The sequence below is a fragment of the Spodoptera frugiperda genome, chromosome 1 (assembly GCF_023101765.2).
Source record: "Spodoptera frugiperda isolate SF20-4 chromosome 1, AGI-APGP_CSIRO_Sfru_2.0, whole genome shotgun sequence".
In the NCBI taxonomy this organism is placed as follows: domain Eukaryota; kingdom Metazoa; phylum Arthropoda; class Insecta; order Lepidoptera; family Noctuidae; genus Spodoptera; species Spodoptera frugiperda.
Genome location: NC_064212.1, coordinates 109,853 through 124,953, shown reverse-complemented (window position 1 = coordinate 124,953; position 15,101 = coordinate 109,853). Strand labels below are relative to the sequence as shown.

The 15,101-nt window shown below is 41.3% G+C and overlaps 1 protein-coding gene across 2 annotated transcripts in view; it reads right to left on the bottom strand.

The window, feature by feature from the left end:
* The window catches only part of LOC118273142 (neuroligin-4, X-linked), a 53,579-nt gene extending 38,988 nt beyond the window's left edge, over nt 1–14,591 (bottom strand). For both annotated transcript variants that reach the window (XM_035589948.2, XM_035589949.2), the window contains exon 1: nt 14,364–14,591. The gene's annotated coding sequence lies outside the window, so the exon portion shown is untranslated. The remainder of the gene's footprint in view (nt 1–14,363) is intronic.
* Between the last annotated feature and the right edge of the window lie 510 nt (nt 14,592–15,101).

Below are 15,101 nucleotides of genomic sequence, written 5' to 3'. Positions count from 1 at the left end.
CCCGCTGCGTTCCCATTCAGATTTATTGTGCTCTGACTAAAGCATGGAGTCTAAATGATTTTTTTACATTTTGCTGAAGGACAATATTTATTGTCGTTCAATGGCGCGAAGTTAATTGTATGTAGAGGCAGTACATTCCTGAACATTACGTATTTACCTATTTCCTGGGTCGTTAGTGGTAAGTGTAGTGCCTAGTGTAAGTACTTTGAAGGTGAACATTATTTGCACCTCGTCTAATGTATGTCCGATGTTCTGTAAGAAGTGGACAGTATCCAATGTAGTCGACTTGTGTATGTGCGCGGCGTGATGTATGTCCTCATACATTGGGCGAGTACCCGATGGACGGCCGGCGGCCGGTACATCGCAGGGGCGCCATCATTGAAATAATTGATCGACGGCGGCGGCCTACCGCGCGCACATTCCGCGTATATTTCACATTCTACAAATATATCACACGATGTATATTTTTCTTGATCGTGATTCAGCGAGGATATGCGGAAACTTACATCGTCAATAACGTTGTTCTCTAATAACATATTGTAATATCATTTAGTATTCGATCTTAGGACCAACGTTTTCCTTTTAGTTAAAAGCTGTATATAAAAAAAAGACTAAAACAAAATAATATGGCCTGTTTATACCCAAGCCATGTTACTGGGGTATTGTTTAAACAAAACCTTAAATTTTTTTGGAATAACTATCGTGAGCATTTTTGGAATAACTAAATTAATTAAAAATACGATTTACTTGTGTAAGTATAGTTACTTACCTAAACCTAGTGGTTCAGGCTCAAAATAAAATAACAAACGCATGGTGACATGCGTTTGTTATGCTGAATGTACCCCTACTTTAGACACAGACATGTATTTGTAAAATAAATTCCCCTTTAGTATCGTTCGGTCCCTAAATATACAAGATACAGTGAGAGGTCAGATGGCCTGTACTTATGGAAATGCTGTGTCTAAAGTAGTGAGGTCAGGCGACCGCCTCGTGCCGCGTGACCCCTAGACCCCAGGCCCCCAGACAGGGGTCGCAGCGCTCGTTGTAGTGATTGATCACAACCACATACGCCTCTCTTGGGGGAAATCATTGCAACGATTTTAGTGACACAGAATAGAGACGTAATAGTATAAGGTAAGGCGACGGTGTTATCGAATACAGGATTTACTGTGCCTTATTGGTCAGCTTGTACCGGTTAGGTACCTATATATACAACGCCACGCCTTTTATCCCCGAAGAGGTAGGCAGAGGTCCCCATTACAGCAAGTAATGTCACTATACAATGTACACCCACATTTCAACATTTATGTTATAAGTCCCATGTAATAGGGGGTGTAGAAAGTTAACAAATGTTACACAGCGTTTGTACTCATCAGTCACACATATAATGTATATATCTATTGCATACATTGACGTGGGGAGGTTACAATGTAACTCTTATACATATTGACGTGTAAACGAGTTACATTGTAACCTACTTGCAAAAATAAATATCATTTACACATAAAATAAAATAAGTGTACATTGTAATAGTATTGAGCAACAATGTAATCTACATTCAACAAATAAGAAGATATTTTCACTTGTGTTAGTTCAGCACTTAGCCAAGAAGGAGCTGAGGCCGAGCGCTAGCCCGAGATTGTGATTCAATTAAGTGATCAGGAAATGTTCTGGTCTTGTGTACTGTGTGTGTGTGTGTGTGTGTGTGTATACATGTGTGTATGCGATTGCATGTTGCGTCGTTTGTATGTATGAGATGACGCCGGTCTGCTGGCGGTCGAGCTGCTGTCTTGAACTGAAATCTTTACATATTTGCTAGTGTTTGCAGTTTTCTAAACACATTACAATGTCGTAAGCTGGGGTGTTTCAATGTATGAATCACATTCAATCACATTTTCCTACAATATATCAGAAATATGTCTCATGTCCTTGCTCCACAGACTGCCATCATTGATCGTGTCGATCTCTCATTCCGAAGTAATAAATTGGAACGTTCAGAATGTAATAAAAGTGCTGTCCTTTGAATACAAAATGTTGCCTAATTTGCCTAATTTTATTGATAAAATATAATATTTTAAGGCGCACAGATATAAAGTAATTGAGTAAAGGTATTCGGGCTGTTCTCCCGGGGATCAGGCTCGATCATATAATTTGATTCAGAACAAGCACAATACAAGTCCACATTAAAAGAACTACGAGTACCTAGTATCGAGGCGATGGAAATATACGAAAATTTAACGAGAGCATTTTGAACCAATCTTTGAAGCCTTAAAGTGTTTCTTATAGAATAATAATATAATTTATCATCGTCAATACAAAGTTACCGTGATTAAAGTGAAAACCATTCTTACATCACTTGTGTAAAAGTAAACTCCGATTAACTCGGAATGGAACAAACAAAGGTCCCGTAGATGCGCAACAAACCTGTAATTACTTGTTAGGTCGGAGGGCGGAGGGCGGAGGGCGGAGGGCAAATAATTACGACAACAAAAACAAATGAATCAATTCTGTCGAGAGACACCGCGCGGCGCGGCGCGTATAATTGAGAGACTAGCAGCTGCCAGCCACTTCCTGCTGCTCCTCCGATTATACAGATTATTGTTTACTTCGCGATACTTCAATGATCAACGTTTACTTTAACAATTACGATTTGACTACCAGTTATACTCGTCATTACAGAATACAACATATTGGGTCAGAACGTCGTGGTGGCCCGTAGGTATAAGACACCCGCTTTTCGTTCATGAGGGTGGGGGTTTGAATTGGGGCAAAGTTTCAATATGTGACTTATTCAGAATTATATGTATTTCTAAGACTATTTAGACACAAACGGTGAAAGAAAAGTAAGTAAAAAGGGTTTATACCCATTAAAAAATAAGAAAATAAATAAAAAGTAAACTAAACTAACTATAACTAACTAAACCATTTCTAATTGACTATAAGTTTGAAATCGCCAACCCGCATTGAGCAAGCGTGGTGATTAATGCTTAAACCATATCTTTGTGATAAGAGGCCTTTGGTCAGCAGTGGCCTCTTATAGGCTGATGTGTGTCAGTATTGAAGAAGACTTAATCCACTAATAACTCTGCTCATGTTCCGACACAGACATACAGACAGACATACATACATACATATGACAGCTTCACACTGTGTTATCGTATTCGAGGTGTAAGCATAGACACGTAATCACTAGCTTACCGGTACGTGTAACACGTCACGCAACACGACGTGTAACACAGCGGATATCAGTGCGTGTTACACGAGTCATGTGGAAACCGTGTCTCCTGTCTGCTTAGCGATCACTTACGCACAGACACACACACACATACATACACACACAACTAGTTTTCTTTGCAATATTTTTGGTCACTTGTTATAATATATATTATGATAAATATTGTGCTGGCAGGATAATATCATTATTGATGTCTTCATAACTATGTACTAGTATAATACGTGCCAGGACGATAAATATGTATTTGTATGCGTAATAGATATAAAGTATAAGATACCTAAAATACTAATAATATTTTGTTACTTAACCCTATTAAGGAGTTAGAGACTGTACAAAATAATATCATGTTTCTTCACAGAATGTGTATGGCATCGGAACTGAAATTTAATATTATTAGTTTTTAGTTAAAAAGGAAGAAGTACATAATCTGTGGAACGGACCTTAGAAGCCGTACTACGACATTGCTACGCCGTAGCCTCCTACTACGAACGTCGCTACGGCGTAGCAGAATTCATAGTAGACGTTGCTACGGCGTAGAACTGCTTTATATTTTTTTACATAAATGGAACAAAAAGAGCATACTCTGTATTATACTTGTATGCAATTAAGGGATACGGTATTTTATCTAACTATCTAGTTGATCCCTAGGCGAGTAGCATATTCAAAAAAATTGCTCGGCTGCACAGGTCACACGCATGATCCAATCAATGTATCTTAATTTGGCGAGTCTCACTAGAGAATAGCCAGTAATCAAATTTGATGGAAGTCGATACGGACAAGACGGATGTTGTAACAAAACATAATAATATTGACGATTTAAGCCAAGTGGGAAATTACTGGAACCAAGAGATTCAAATCAGAGAATATTTCGGTTTCTTAATTATTTTCTATCAACTTAAAGTTGGTTAGCAAACAAATCCCCACAAAAACGAGTTTCTCAATAAAATTATAAGATTACTTGGATATTGCTAACGCTACAAATAATTCCATAATCGATAAATACATAAAACAAATTACCTAACACTTCAAGTTTCACGATCGAGTCTCGTTCAGAATCTAGACTGACTGACTGACTGACTCTCACAAACAAACAAACAATAGTTCTCAACTGTTACACTCATAATGTGCTGCTATATAATTTATTACATTGTGTATGTGTAGGGGAGGGGGGGGGGGTAATTATTTCAATTGTGTTGTGGCTCAGTACAGGATTATGTGCTCTATAAATAACAAGGTACATAAATTGCTGCTTGTTATACTTTACTAGTTTTTCTTTTCTTCAGTATTTCCATAACATTATGATTGTACAATTTAAATAACTCGTTAGTTTAGTTTACGAAGACGTAGTACCTACTTATCTCTCCACTTCCAATATAAGTATAAGAAGCCATTCACCTCGTGGTCACTAAGAACATGATATATAGCGACCATTATACAAGTATATTTAAAAGTAAGGCACTTACAGCTGCGAGGGAGTGCAGGACCCTCGGGTATAACACGCGGAGACCGTCCCAAAGCCGTATACTTGATGTATTAGAGCCCGCGCGAGCCACGAATACTAATCTACGCGAGATGAGCAATATCTTAGTCTTGATAAACCCACTTTAAGAAGAAATATGAAACAGTATAGTGGGAGGACCTGTTGACCTCTGCAGGGACCTTCCTTAGAACTCGCGGTCATTCTGTGAACTACAGCAATATACCAACTGTACTTTACGTAAAATTATGGCATGCCCACCTATGTGTTTGTACGGCAGTAGCTTATTATTATTATTATAGATCTACTGAAAGAAATACAGAAATACATTTATTTGGCACTAAGCACGATGCCACAATAAAATCAATCATGAAAAAAAATGAGAGAATCCTTAAATTAAAAATATGGTAATCATATAACAGTTCCAATGTAATAGTCGCAAGTGTATTGCTAGACTAGTTTGTACTTACTCCAGATTTTGTGTTATTTCGGAAAGGTCTCTGATACCCGGATCCCGACCAGCGGCTCTAAATATACCTTTAGCAAACAGCAGACAATACTCGCACCTAACAAGGCGACACACTCCGCTCCTACGATCGAGTCGAGATTGTTCGAGAACGACCCCAACTCCGGCCGCAACCGATTGGGAACACTAATTCATATTAATCGATATTCACGGTTATGGCACTGACACACTGCTTGTTACATTTCTTAGTTTATCACTCATTGGTTTCAACTGAATCATTATTAGCAGCAGGTTGAAGGATCAATATGTTGACATACTACGCCAGATTATATGCAGTGTGCTGAATGAAGGTTCAAGTTTTGCTTTATTATAAGTGCCAAGATTGTTACTCAGTCTTTGCACAGTGTGAGTAATTCGCAGCACTCCACTGAATCCGTCCATAACTCTGAGACCGCAGCCTCACTGCCTCACAGAGTTACAGCTCACAGCTCACAGCTCACCTATAAATCGTAAAGTTGTCAGTTTGGGATCTTTCCCCAGAGTGGAGGCAGCGGCCATGTTGTTGCTCCCGGTAGCGGCAGATTACAACTGTTGCAAATGAAACTTTACAATGTATCTTGCAAACTTTAAAGTGGCTTTTAGTTCGTCCTTCGCTTTGGAAGCTGCAGCTTTGGACGTGGCAGCTATTGTTGCGAATATTGCACAGATCGCACATTTACATAAATTACTGTATTATTTTCAAATTGTCTTTGAAAATTTTAAATTGTCCTTTAAAATACGTATATCGGACCAAAACAAAGTTTATCGTCCACAATTTGATGTAAATGTTATCGGAACATAATATTGTCGACACAGACACAGACCTCATCAATTTCTGTTCGCCGTTGTTGGACACTCGCATGGAAAACTGAAATTGATGATACGTGGCCAGTGGGCAGTGGCCAGTGGGCAGTGGGCAGTGGGCAGTGGGCACATTGAATATAAAACATTGTGAACACAAGCGAGTTAATCCGCGGTGACCACTCCTAAACCGGCCTCAAATAAATGATCTGTTTCCATTACGCAGATTATCGGGAATTAATTCTCTGGTCCAGCAATGGAGGCTAGCCGACAATGTCGGCCTGTAGAATAATGAACGATACATTTCTCGCTCCTGATTGGTGGACAGCGCAATAATTGGCCACCAATTGGGCTTGTCTTAGGAGATTACAGCCGTTTCGTGGTCATCCACGATTGTGGTCGAGCCACTGAATGAAGTGTTTAACGTTTCTAACTTAATTAAATGAAATATTACAAATCTGGACTCGAGAACATCGTTTCTGTGTTACTTCAAGTTGCTGTTCAAGTAAAATAAAGTGATAAGGTCGGGAGGGTACAAGGAGTGGGATGAATGTAATGTATTGCGAAGTACCTTTTTGCTTCATTTTAAAATAAATGTGACTCACTGCTCTCCATGCAACACTACAAATGAACACTTCTTACTCACATTGTGTAAAGCTCCAAAGTTCACATCTCTGATCGATTTCACTAATAATATATTTTCGTTACAGGTAAATACCGATAATTATCCCGCGCACGTTTGAACACGTAATTAGAGCCGGAAGACATCGGTCCGTGGCCGGCATTACGGCATTACGGCATTCCCCGCGAGTACACATTGCTACACAGTCCCGGGTAGTGGAACAATAGTGTGGATGTTCGCTGAGTCGCGCCGAGCAAACACCGCGCTAATAGCCGCGCACACATAATGAAGCCGCGCGTGGCGGCGCGTGGCGACGCAACCAGCGCGGTCGCCACGCGCCACGTGTGGACAGCAAGCAACGCGACACACTGATACAACTCAATTATTTGTGTCCTATATACCATGAATGTTTGTAAATACATACGTCAGATATGTTCGTTCTAACTTGTGAGCAATATACGTCAGTAGAACAATGTTCGTAAATGATGAATGCCAACACAAAGATAGACAATGTTTGAGAATATTGTCTTGTCAAGGACATCAAAATACAAGCGTTATATTAAAATGCTAATAAGTAAGCAAAAGTTTTACAAAAATAGCAAACTGTACAGTGCGCAGTGTACAGTGCGCAGTGAGGCAAGTTCTCAAAAGAAGTGGTCGTTTCCTTGTTTTTTGTTTAAATTTAAAAGAGTGGTTCCTGGTGCTCGCTGAATCTACATTGCAAACACCAGCTTGTAAGTTACTTGAATAAAAATATCTTCAATCTCAATTCTTAGTAATCTTTTTGACTTTTATTTGCCCTTCCCGGTTTCCGCGAACGAGGATTGTTATTTACTTTTCACAAAGTTAATTCACTTGCAAATAGAGAGTGTTATTATTATTTTTTCCTCCATTTTATTCAATCGTATTTATGAAGGTCGCGCGCGACGAGGACTATTTAAAACTTGGATTGTTACAAATTATGGGACACAATTACAAGTAAAGCCCACCTAAATCGAGGCGATCTATTCGAGATTAACAAGCGGCGGGATTAGCAGCAGCCGGTGGGAGCCCATTGTCAGGCGGGACTTATCGGAGCACACAATGTCGCGCTATCGCGGCCCGATATCTGCAGCCGGCGAGCGCCGCGGAAATATTCCCCAACAATACAACAACAAAATAGTTGACTCTTTCAAGTTTAATTAAGACAAGAGCCAACTCTGGCGAGGCTGCGCTTAATTTCCAACTTTTCTTTATTTCCCTTCATTAAAAAGTTGAAACGTTTTCAATTAAAATTGAAAAAAAATCGCAGCCACCCTTAAGACGAAGCTGGACGCGAGTTGAAGATTGAATCTGCTCTAGTATTTGTTGATACTTTGTTCGACTGTTGTTCCAGTTAGATTTAGTTGTTCAACTCCGCGCTGGAATATTTAACGAGCAACTTCGCGCCGGACATTTGTTTGTGACAAATGACAATTAAATTACAAAATGGAAAAACAAACGACGGCGCCCTCTACACTGAACGCGCCTCCATTAACACTATGGTACCAGCAGGGCTGGTGGAGACATTTTTAATTTTGGGCAGACGTTCAAGTAATACATAGTGTTACGTCGGTAAGATACATTCCGAGAATGATGCCGATGTAGCGACAGATCACGAGATCACAGTGAATGCTTCACTACAACCGTGTTTATTTTATTACGTAGAGTTTCGAGATACTCAGCTACGGCGGTACCATGTTATACCCACGCCGTAGTTAGTCTGACTATAGTGCCGAGGTATTCAGTACCGCCAGCCCTGTACAACCCCTGACATAGTCAATTACCGTTATAACAATAAAACATGATTTGCTTACCGATAATCGTTTTACAGAACATAGTAAGGCTTTCAAAGTAAGTTGGAGATCGATTCGATGCCGGCGGCGATGGCGGCGGGAGGCTGCCACTTAAACTTTTATTGTTCAGCCGTTGTCCCTCGCGCTGTGCGCGCTGTGGGCACCGAGCAGGGCTCGCGTGGCGCTGGACATAATTAGGTCGCCATTAGATAATGAGGTCAGTGGCTCGCACGTCAAAGATGTTAACAAGCCAAGTGATGCGCACCACGTCAATGTGTGGAGATTACACACCACGCCCGACCGCCGGCGGGCGGCGCCCCCACCAAACGTGATTACTGGTCCCACACTCACACTCATCTTATTAGCGAAGGATCAAACACTGGACCAATCGAGTTACATCTGTTTAAAAGCACCGACTAATAACGTTGCGGATGCTTTTCTATGTTTGCTCGGACGAGTGGGACGAGCCACGGGGACACATACATGTGCTGCGTCCCGGGTCTGGTGGCGATGTAGGTGTGACGTGGAGACACACATTACAGGTACACCTCGGTACTGACTGACATATCACACGTATGTGTATATATACAACATACAAATCATATAACATTCACTAGTTAGCTTGGTTTCCGTAAAACCTATAAAAATAGTACAATCTGTGTGGTTTAGTTAAATTACTAAAATAGTTGGTCACTTAACTAGATCTTGGAAAATATAATAAAATCTAAAGTAAGTAGGTGGTCACTGGTTCTTTTATGTAACGACCTGCCATTAGAATGAAAGGTACCGGCACCTACCTACAATGTTTTCCGGAGCATATAATTTATTTCCCTTGTTGATAAATTAAGAACAATGCTAAGCTAGCATTACCCCGCGGCCCCGCCTGACACCGCGCGCTCCTAACTTTGTGCTTACTTTGCAGATTTATTAATTACTCTTGTTTATTAATTTCCTGTTATTTTTAATGAAAAACTCTTTCTTCAAAATGAAAATTCTTTAACTAATTTCTTTTCTGAATTTTAAAAGTGTTTACGTGGACATGAAACGACCGCTCCTCGGTTTGTAATTTAAATACTTTAACTTCAGTTACAAGACGATACGAAAAATTTAAGTAATGAATAAAAAAGTCAATCAAACGAACCTTCACCCCCGCGGTAAGAACTTCCCGCGCAATGTTCAGTAGATGCAGGTCGTGCAGGTCACAGCTCGAGTGTATGTGAATGCAGTTCTCTGCGAGTTCCCGCGAAATATCAAAACAAAACATAAACAAGACAGATGACGCATCCCGCGGATTGCGCGCAGTCTGTAGTGGCCGTCAATTTGCGCTGTACAAGGCGCGCGCGGCGCTGGATGGAGCGGCCCTTGCCTTTTATTGTCCGCATAAAGCAAGTTTATTGCCGCGTTATCAGGCCCGGATCGTACCCGAGTCTCCTCAGGAAGCTTCGCTCCAGCCTCCGAGCGAGACACACATTTGTTTCGTGATGCGAATAATTTACCGCTCAGTGTGACATTACGCAGCAGCCGCCGCCACGCTGCACACACACACACACACACACACACACACACACACACATCACACGTAGTTACGACAGACTTGTTTACATCAACACACTCGTACACATCACTCGATATTTTCCAAAGTATAAACAAACAGAAATTAATTAACAAATACTAAATAACAATCGAGACTCGACAGATAATTTGCTCCACAAATAGAGCCCGTCCACTGGCAGTGCAACACTGCAATAGTATACAAGCTCCCGATACATTGTACTCACATCCAGTTCCACAACACACGACACACAGAATGATGCCGGCAGTTTGTTCCTGTACAACAAACTGCGAGCGCCACATTTATCTAAATTAAATCGGATATTATTTCAAGGTGGCTTTAACGATTTCCCTTTAATAAAGTTGGCCGTTAAAAGATAAACTAAAAATTCATGACTTGTACCTTCTTATCGTCGCTCCAAGTTTACAGCCTAGGTACGTACTAGATATATTTTAATGGTTTCATCTTCACTCTACTGACTTTATTGTAGGTACCTGATAGTTTCTCACTGAATATACTCGTATGTAGATAAATACGAGTAAAGCGAAAGAGTAACGTTGAATAAAAGAAAAAGCAACAGACAATTGGAACTGAAAATAAAGCATTAAGTGTTTGTATTGACTTTTACTTTAACGTTTAAACGATTTAAATAGTAAAATAGATTATCTTTTAAAAGGCATCTAGTGATGCAGTGAAATGTACATAATTATTAAAGACACGTAGAGTAGGTGAATGCTCCAAGTACCCGGCCAGGCCGGTGGAGGCTCGTCCCAATCAATCAGTCTGATGAATAAGGAATGCCACGGCCTGCTGCTCAGCGCGGCACACTAATGGGCTTCATAAAACTCTATGAACAATATCCTCTACAATATTCATACTGCACGCTGGAGCTAGACGTTACATGCTTTACCTGCCCATGGCGAACCGATGCAAGGGAACGTGGACCTACTTATACAATGTAGGTACACGGATACATGCGACAACATGCAAGCGTTACATTCCGAATTGATATCGTCAACATCAACTGCTGAGCAAAGGCTTGGGAGTGGCGCTGCAGGCCTTAGAAAGAATTCATGAAATAAATCACTTGTGAACAAAATAATAATTTGACAATAAATTAGAATTAATTATATATGACTGCACGGTTATCGCGGTGGCGGGGCTAGTGGCTGCCGCGCAACGTGTAGCGGGTTCTATTACCGCACGGAGCAACGCTTTGTGTGATCCACAAATTTTTGTTTTGGGTCGTGGTGTCTAATGTTTTGTAAATGCACCCACGAAACTACACAGGACAAAATCCTAGTGTGTGGCAATGTGTTCAAAAAGAAATATAGTTATACGGAATTAGTCCTTAGTCCTAGGTGATACAAAGGAGGTAACATAAAGAGCTGTTCCAGGTATACTTCCAACGAACTAATATTATATTACACTCTTCTGATTTAAATACGAAATGTAGAGAGTTACGTATGAAAATAGTTGAAATAATTTAATATTTTATTAGTTTCCATGAAAGGTTTATAGCTTTTAAATTGAATTGAAAAGAAATGAATAGAGTCTGAGTAGTGACAAAAGCGGGCAAGTGGAGCCCGCAGCGGGCGCGTAATGAATACGTCTGCTTTTTCATTTCAAATGCCTTTTAATATCTTGGATCTAAAGCTGTGTGTAACTAATACTTTACGTCTAATTAATATTACATATCAACATATTTTGTAACATTTCAAATGTTATTTGTAACTAAAGACCAACAAACAGTTGTTGGATGGAAGCAATACTAACATTCATGGTGATTGTGATAAACTTACATTTAAATTAATTAATTACATTTTTGATTACCTAAGGTTGAGAAGAGGCTAATGTATAAGTAGTGGGGAATGATGTGTGTCGGTAATGTCGCGATAATTATACCAGTACACACTGGCGGGCGACGTAATGTCCAGGTTTATCATACGCAAACACCCGCCCGTGGGTACCGGCCTGCTTAACGTCAGGTAATAGCTTCATTATAGCCAGGTTTCACACCTACTCACATTGCTTTATTAACTTAAACCTTACTACTAATTATATTTCAGGGAATTACTTTTATTGTTGGAGTTAAAAATGACAATTGGTTTCTACATATTTGTGGTAGAGAGTGGATGCCGTCACGTTCATGGCGATCTTTAAATCACTTGTGAGATCGCGGTCCGTGGCTGGAGTGTCCAGCGAGCGAGTCGCGTGCTGCTTGTGGCGAGCTGCAGTGTGCAGCGTGCAGGCAATGGTGCGACAAATTGCGCGTCCCCTGCACACTAGTGAGCAACAACAGCGCCAGACACGAGCACAGACCGACCAGACACACAGACACACGGACACACGTTGTTTACTGAACACTTACATCACTCTCGTATTGTTTGTTACTCCAGTTGGCGTACTTTCTTCGTTATGTTTTATGATCCCGAGTTCACGCTGTATCTATACTGGAAGTCATTAAATCAACATGTACGACTGCTTGTCATTACATACAGCCCACGTCGATGATTTCCATATTTGTGTATTTTTTCTCGCGTCTTTTAGAATAAACTGAAAAAGAACTGAATCAATTTTCACATATTTTTCCGAATATTTTATTTTGCAATGTTTCTTAAGAAGGTATCGAAGGAACACACTGACTTAGTTACTCCGTTTCTCAATTCTTGCATCTTAGTTGTAATTAGCAATGAAAGCCCTTCACAGTGCGTGGAGACGAGACCGAGACAGGTCTGTGTGCTCGCACTTTTATTGAACACATAAACCTGCTTTATTGGTGCTCACCACGCGTGGCGCTGCGGCCTTGTACTCTATGGAGCAGTCGTCACAGACACCTCTACTGCACCATGTTTGACAGTTTCAAAATTATTGGCATATTGTGGGTAATGTTAGTTTTGGTATAATCATGTAAAACATATCATAAAACGTCCCGTGGGTAGCATTTGGTGAACTAATTATAAAATTATTGTTCTATTCCTATTTCTCACCATTAACTCAAGGATTTATTTCGATCTAGCTTGCGATATTTCGCCTTAAATGCATCGTTTGTTTTTCTTCAAAGTTCAGGCTAGAGCTAGCTCCTAAGCTCACTAATTGAAGCTGGATTTCCTGAAGCACTCAGACTTAGCCTTAATGAGTGTTTAAACGGGTCGTTGACTTCCACTTCAATTAGTTCCGTCTATACGCGACTATATAAGGTGCGTTGGGGTAAGATCGGCGGAGGGGTAAGAACGTACAAATCAAATATCTCACTTATTTGGCTATATTTTTTAATGCTGATCACATTGCGTGGCACGTCATTAAATTCCGCTCCGTCCCGCGGAAACCACCACTCGCTCCGGTCAACACGGAGTGAGATATTTGATTTGTACGTTCTTACCCCTGCATCGATCTTACCCCAACGCACCTTACTATATACAGAGGAGCATATCAGTTTTTGATTCGCAAGTTAATGCGCGTTAATGTAGCATACTCCGATAGTTCCCGTAACAGTGACGTTAAGTGAAGCTGAGAAAGCATTAGCAGTGACTGCTGGTGACGTATACGTTAATATTACACAACACACCATTATCCGATGCGAACTATGAACAATACAGAGCGACGATAATTAATAACAATTAACTTGCTCTTGGCATTAATTACTCGCGCCGATTCTCTGCCATTAATACCGACGTTAATTGGAAAACGGGTGAGCAGTGAGTGTGTGCCAGTGTGTCGCTGCAGCAGCCTGGCAGCAGCCGCAGTCATGGAGACAACACATCCTTTACCCACGGTGTTTACGTAAGACGTAGTAACGCTTGCTTTGCAAAAACGCAACTACCGCCATTCTGGACATTCGCCAAATGTCTCTACAACTGCCCTTACCTACTGCGAGTTTTTTCAGAGGCAATATGTCGAGACCTGGTACTCAGTAGAGATTATATCTACCTGCAACGTGTCATGATCTCTCACTCGTATACTCCTACAATAAATATGGAGTTATGAGGCAAATGCAATTCCTAACAAATGCAACTTGAACTTCGATGTATAACTACACAAAAAACATTTTGTTTCAGTACCAACGTGAATACATAATATAACAATAAAACTACAAACCACTCGTAAGATTGTGAACGTAACTGTCCTCCAGTGAGTGGACCTACAGAGCGGGGGTAGAGGGAAGTTTGAATGGTCGAGTCTTTATCGCGGGCATCAGGCCCCGGCCGCCTGCAGCCCGGACGGAAGGCTTACAGCGGTCGTTGGCGAGCTGTTTGTCAAGCTTGTCCCTATAAACATAACAATGCTCTCATTTTGTGTCGACAAGTCTCCGCGCGGCGACAACAGAATGATCTCCTTAATAATACATGTGACCCACCTCGAGCGATGCCGGCTCTCCAAGGTAGCCCGAATATATTATTGACACCACACTAGCATTCCGAACACAGCCAGCACAACACTTCACGGCACTAGCGACGTACGGCGCGAGCGGGCGCGGGCTCGCAGCGGCGGCGACGGCAACGCGGCGGCGGAGCGGCGCGCGGCGTGACGAGAGCGCGGAGCGGCGCGGGGCAGCGCGGGGCGACGTGCGTGGGGTGCGGCGGGCGCCGCGCGACTGCCGCGCTCCCGCCGCCGCGCCGCCCGTGCGGTGCCCACACGTTTTTTCCCTCGGCCGCTGAACACGGGCGTGAGTTAACGTATTTAGCATTCGTCAAGGATTAACTCGCGATGTACAGCCGAATACATTTGCATCGCAAATTTTCTCGCTTTCTCTCAACTTTTTATACAGGTCCATGTAATCAGTGCGCTTGATTGACCCCTGCTGTATAATGTGGGCTATCCGCAGGTAACACATAATTGTTTATGAAAATCATGTTACCAAGTTATTTCATGAAAGAACGAAGCAGTAAGACGAAATGATTGCCACTAGCCAGGGAGGGTCCTCTACCTGGTAAAAGGGTGTAATAGACATTAACAACAATATTAAATAATTTTGCGGAGGTAAGCTTTATTACACCACATAAAAATAACAAAAGCAAAGAGTTGATGAGTACTTCCACAGTTTATTTTGTAAAAAGTATACGTTCCCGGGCAGGGCGCGGTAATGGCAAGAGGA